The 6,682-nt window shown below is 39.0% G+C and overlaps 1 non-coding gene across 1 annotated transcript; it reads right to left on the bottom strand.

Annotated features, from left to right (window-relative positions):
• Nucleotides 1-3,368: 3,368 nt before the first annotated feature.
• TRNAY-AUA (transfer RNA tyrosine (anticodon AUA)) lies at nt 3,369-3,440 on the bottom strand. Its single transcript has one exon. It is a non-coding gene; the product is annotated as a tRNA-Tyr (tRNA).
• Nucleotides 3,441-6,682: the final 3,242 nt, after the last annotated feature.

Below are 6,682 nucleotides of genomic sequence, written 5' to 3'. Positions count from 1 at the left end.
TGGGATATGGAATGAAGCAGGGCAAAGACTAACAGAGTTTTGCCAAGAGAACACACTGGTCATAGCAAACACCCTCTTCAAACAACACAAGAGAAGACTCTACACATGGACATCACCAGATGGTCAACACCGAAATCAGATTGATTATATTCTTTTCAGCCAAAGATGGAGAAGCTCTATACAGTCAGCAAAAACAAGACCAGGAGCTGACTGTGGCTCAGATCATGAACTCATTGCTAAATTCAGACTTAAATTGAAGAAAGTAGGGAAAACCACTAGACCGTTCAGGTGTAACCTAAATCAAATCCCTTATGATTTTACAGTGGAAGTGAGAAATATATTTAATGGACTAGATCTGATAGAGTGACTGATGAACTATGGACTGCGGTTCGTGACATTGTACAGGAGAGAGTTCCTTGGGACTTTTTATATACAAGATCATGTCTTTGAATAGACATAGTTGTACTCTTTTTTTTCCAATCTGGATGCCTCTTACTTCTTTTCCTTGAGTAATTAATTATCCTGTCTAGAAATTCCACTCTAATTTTGACTATAAGTGGCAAGAGTGACATCCTTATCTTGTTCCTGATTGTAAAGGCAAGGTTATGTTACTTTGGGTTTTTGCAGATGCTGTACTTCAAGTTGAGGAAGAGGCAGATAGAGAAGGTGGTTAGGGTGTGGGCTTTGGATTGGCTGGTTTGCATATGGAGGGTGCAATTGTGGGCAAGCTAGATATCACTCATCCTGAGAGGGGCAGTCCCTCCAGGGTCAGCCAGACCTCAGATCAAAGCATCTGAAAACAGAAGAATAAAAATGATATGCTTAATAGTTCTGTATTCTATTGAAATGGTGTATCACTTTAATTGATATTTGGATATTAAACCAACATTGCATTCCTGGATAAACACCACTTGATCACAGTTTACAACCTTTAAATGCCTGTGGATTTGATTTGCTAGTGTTGTATTAAGAATTTTTGTCTATATTTTTAAAAGTTACTGGTCTATAGTTTTCTTTTTCCTTGTGATGCCCTTATTTGGTTTTGTGCAAGAATAAATTCATAGAATGAGTTGGAATATGTTCCCTTCTCTATTGTTTTGGGGGAGATATTTTCAAGAATTGGTATTATTTATTTAAATGTTTGGTAGAATTGATCCATGAAGCCATCTGGGTCTGGGCTTTTCTTTGTGGAAAGTTTTTAAGTTAATGGTTTACTCTTTTTGTTTATTATAGATCTATTCATATTTTCTGTTTGTTCTTCAGACGATTTCTGTAGTTTGTATCTGTCTAGGTATTTTTCTAATTCTTAAATATTTTGAGCCAATTTTTAAATGCACAATTTCATGGAAATTTTAAAATTTATTAACACACTTATATAAATACTTCTTTAATGAGTTATACCTAGTTTATATTTGATATCATGTCTCCTTTCAGTAAAAAGCTTAGAGGTAGACAAAGTTGAGGGGAGCATTGAGATAGAGGTTCCATGAGAAAAGAAACCCAAGTATTTATTAGGTGTACAGTATAAAATTGCTCTTTATTAAGTCAAAAATGATCAAGTATTTTCAATGTCATATATTTAAACTTTATTAGTTACCTAAAGATGTCTCAATCTTTGTTTAAAACTAAACTCCTTATCTTTCCCCTCATTTTGGCTGTTCTACCTCTTACCTTTATCTGAAAGTACATCCAAACACACCAGCAAAAAGAGTGTTACTTTAGATAACTTAAGCCTCTTGCTGTTTCACCTCCTCTGTACTGTCAGTCTCTAGTTACTGTAGCCTCTTATAGACAATGTATCTCTACCTCTTATCTCTCACTCTTCTGCATCTTCAAAACGTGGTTTTGGCTGAATTTCACACTTGTTTTTACTCTCCCCTACTCTACAAAAAGAAAAAAAAAAATCTAAAGCATAAGACTTCTTCTGATTTAAAATTTTTCACTAACCATAGGATGAAATCCAAATTTACTTGCCACAGCCTATGTTTCTCATCAATGCTTTTGTTACACCTAAGCTTTCCAACAGGCTTCCTACTGCACGGTTTTGTCCTTTGAATCCCAGTGATCACAAGGTACATCCAGTGGCTGATTCCATTAGAGTTCCACTGCCTGCTCCACTGGATGCTTGCAATATTCCTCAGCATTTGGCAGCACAGTCACATGCCTATGTTTTAATTCTCAGCTTAAATGTCTGTAACTGTAAATAAGTCTTTCTGCCAAACCTCCTGCCCCAAACTATTAAAATTTACCTACATACCTCAGTTCAGTTCAGTTCAATTCCTTAGTCGTGTCCGACTCTTTGTGACCCCATGAATTGCAGCACGCCAGGCCTCCCTGTCATCACCAACGCCCAGAGTTCACTCAAACTCATGTCCATCGAGTCGGTGATGCCATCCAGCCATCTCATCCTCTGTCGTCCCCTTCTCCTCCTGCCCCCAATCCCTCCCAGCATCAGAGTCTTTTCCAATGAGTCAACTCTTTGCATGAGGTGGCCAAAGTACTGGAGTTTCAGCTTTAGCATCATTCCTTCCAAAGAATATTCAAGACTGATCTCCTTTAGGATGAACTAGTTGGATCTCCTTGCAGTCCAAGGGACTCTCAAGAGTCTTCTCCAACACCACAGTTCAAAAGCATCAATTCTTTGGCATTCAGCTTTCTTCACAGTCCAACTCTCACATCCATACATGACTATTAGAAAAAACAATAGCCTTGACTAGACGGACCTTTGTTGGCAAAGTAATGTCTCTGCTTTTGAATATGCTATCTAGGTTGGTCATAACTTTCCTTCCAAGGAGTAAGCGTCTTTTAATTTCATGGCTGCAGTCACCATCTGCAGTGATTTTGGAGCCCAAAAAAATAAAGTCTGACACTTTTTCCACTGTTTCCCCATCTATTTCCCATGAAGTGATGGGACCAGATGCCATGATCTTTATTTTCTGAATCTTGATCTTTAAGCCAACTTTTTCACTCTCCTCTTTCACTTTCATCAAGAGGGTTTTTAGTTCCTCTTCACCTTCTGCCATAAGGGTGGTGTCATCTGCGTATCTGAGGTTATTGATATTTCTCCCGGCAATCTTGATTCCAGCTTGTGCTTCTTTCAGCCCAGCGTTTCTCATGATGTACTCTGCATAGAAGTTAAATAAACAGGGTGACAATATACAGCCTTGACCTACATATCTACATATCTACAATTACCTACATATCTCCACCCAACTCTGAACAAAGAAAAAAAAAAGTGAAAGTGAAATTGTTCAATTGCATCCGGCTCTTTGCAACCCCATGGACTGTAGCCTACTATGCTCCTCCGTCCATGGGATTTTCCAGGCGACAGCACTTGAGTGGGTTGCCATTTCCTTCTCCAGAGGATCTTCCCAAGCCAGGGATTGAACCTGGGTCTCCTGCATTATAGGCAGGCTCTTTACCATCTGAGCCACCCGGGAAGTCCAACTCTGAACAAATCCTATCATAAAAATTAAAACATGCTGTTTATAAAACATGTGAGTACACACATGCATACACAATCTGTATTCCTTTATTGAATTCTAAGTTCATTGGAAGCATGACATGTATTATTGGTATTAATACAATCACCTGCACTGTTTATTTTTTGTTGGGGCTCATTTGGTGAGAGGTGCAAAAAAGTAACAGAAGAGAGTGATGATATGCCAGAAGCATTGTTTAACAAACAAAAAGCTTCAACAACCAAACAGGTCTTAATTTGTATGTGGATTTTTTAAGACAGTGGAAGAAGCAAACAGGATTAGTCAGAAGACATTAGGCAGAAAAGGAGTGGTGGGTGTGAAAGGCACAGGCATGTGTAAATGAGAATCAGTGAGTAAGGTAGTTAATCATGTTGTCATAAATTTTACCAAGAGAAATGAAGTAGGCCAGGATTTGAAGAGGGTATATGTTTATTTTGTACTTAATATGTACCAGACATATTACATTTTTAATTTACATTTAATAAAACTCCTATCAGATGAGTAGATTTTCCCAGTCTAAGTCTATTGTGTGACAATAAGTAATAATACAGGAATTACTTAAGCAAAGCTTGTCTTGGCTCTCACTTGTATTATAATAGGGCTCGCTGCTTTTCAGTTGGCTCAGTGGTAAAGAATCCACCTGCCAATTCAGGAGAAACAGGTTCAATCCTTGGGTCAGGAAGATCTCCTGGAGTAGGAAATGCTAACCCCCTCCAGTATTCTTCACTAGAAAATCTCATGGCAGGCTACAGTCCATGGGTCGCAGAGTCAGACATGATGAGCAACAGAGTATGAACAAGACTGAATAGTCATATAATATCTTAAAGCAGAAATTTTGGAAACATTTTGAGTATCACTTTTCCACATTTCTAAATTAAAAAGGCTCAGAATATTGTAGGGAAATTACATACATTAAGATGAGTGACTTTCCCAGAATCAGTTATTTTATAAGGAGGAAAAACTCAAGTGTGTCTCATAAAAGATGTGAAGTGTGAGAAGGACTGGATCTGCTATTTATGAAGACAGAAGGAAAGGGCCATGAACCAATGGATGCAGGCACCACTGAAAGCTAGGAGAGGCCCTCAGCTGGCCTCCAGCAAGGACACAGATTTCATTTTTATGACTGCAAGGCACTGAACTCTGCCAACAGCCCAAGTGAGCAAGGGAACAGATTCTCCACTAGGGCCTTTAAAAAGGAATACAGCCTGCTAACACCTTGATTTTAGCCCAATGAGAACTGTACTGGACTTAAGACCTATAGAACTGTAAGATAACAAATTTATGTTGTTTAAAGCTGCTAAAATTGTGGCAGTTTATTGTTGTAGCTATAGAAATCTAATATGACACTCATAATACAATTGTTTTTTAAAAGCAAAAAAAAAAGAAAAGAAAAGAAAAAATCAAGCATGTCTCATTCCAGATTCTGTACGACCTCCCCTACATTGTCCTGCCTCCCCATGACTAAGTGGGCTAAATTTACTCACCTGTCACAGACAAAGGGGTTCAGCGATGGTTGAACTTCTGTTGAGGTAACCAAGTGTGTAACCAGGTGTGTGTGTCTGGTTCACTTAATGGCTGGATGGTAGGGGGTTTGCATTGGTGTGGAGCTATGGGTAAATCTCCTCCCTGTGAATGAGTGATGGGAATGAAGGAGGGCTTCAAAATCATGGATAGAGTGCAGGATTATGCTAAAGGTCTCCGCAGAGCTCCCTCTAGGTTCCTGGATGGCTGCATACTGTAAACTGATTCCTTACATTCGGTGAGTGGAGAACTAGGATAAGCACAGGAGAGTGCTTAATCCTCGCAGGAGAGAGAGTGAGACTCTCTCCTCTCTGTTTCATGGGAATATTTTGTCGCCAAAGGGATGGAGGAATATTGCACTGAGGTGGTGCAAATTTCAAGATACTTTATGAAGTGGAGAGGAGAACATCATGCTTGACATGAAAACCTGAGTGGTCTAGGTCCTTCCGAGGGTGGTTATATACCCTGAAGCCTTTTAGATGATTTCTCTTGGGTTAGCTTCTTCATCTCTAAATCTAAAGTGAGAGTAATTCCTACTTTACCTATTTCTCCAGACAGCTGTGAAGATTAAATGAGAAGTTATGCATAAGTGTCTTGACAACTACAAAAGTCTCTCTAATATTAGGTATTATTATGTAGAACAGCTGAATAAAAGAAAGAATAAATTTCCACTAAAGACAAAGCCAGTGGCACAGCATGAAAAACCTGCAGCCGTAAAAGATTATTATCAGAAAAGAAGATACCAAATGTGTTCTCTAGATTAGATGTAGATTGCATTTTAAACACCACTTAATCCTCCTCTATTTTAAATAACTGTATCATTTAAAAAATATTTATTCTTTGAAGATAATGTGAAAGATACAAAAAGTTTACATAAAAACCCTCTATCTAAATGCTGAGGATACCCACGATTTACATGAGTATTTTCTTATATATACATACTAAATATTCAGCTCTTCTATGGTGTTTTAAACATATATTTACCTGCTTTCAAAATCTTGTGCAATCATTCATTTGGTACATAAAATTCATACAATGCAGACTTTCCTTCTTTTCTTGTAAAATTTTTTGGTTTGGGACCAGTCCTCTCTGCCCTTAGCCAGCAGAAATATCAGATGATTCTACCTGACTTAGCCCACAGGTTTCCATACCACCTGTCCTCTCTTCAAGGCTCCTAGTTACTGATTGATGAAGAAATGCATTCCTATAAGTACCCATCTCCTGCTTGGATTATCTGTTGATGTAAATAGAAGCCAGTGGAAAAATCCCTCCACCACACATACACACACACACACACACACACACCTTGTTCATCCTAGAAAGGAAGCACTGTAGGTCTCCACCTGGCCTCCCTCCTTCCCACCTCACTCTGGGCCCTCCAACCTCCATTCCCTGTTAAGATTAATGACTGACTTTCTAGGGATCTAGACTAAGACCAGCCCTTTGCTTTTCTTTCCCAGGTGCCCACATACTCTCAAATACCCCAGGTGCTTCAATTTCTTTCTGTGTCTTCCTCTATCACTGGACTTGGATTTTCCTTGGATATAGGAAGCTGAACCATGACAGGGAAGAGTGGACTTGGGACCCTGGGCATCCCAAAGTCAGGGTGGGTATGGCTGATTCTGATTTTATGAATGTTCATGGAAGAGGCCTGAGTCCTGCCTGTTTCTAGGACTAGA

This window comes from Bubalus kerabau, chromosome 8 (genome assembly GCF_029407905.1).
Source record: "Bubalus kerabau isolate K-KA32 ecotype Philippines breed swamp buffalo chromosome 8, PCC_UOA_SB_1v2, whole genome shotgun sequence".
Taxonomy (NCBI): Eukaryota; Metazoa; Chordata; class Mammalia; order Artiodactyla; family Bovidae; genus Bubalus; species Bubalus kerabau.
The sequence above is the reverse complement of the archived record's forward strand: the minus strand, read 5'-3'. Positions and strand labels throughout refer to the sequence as shown.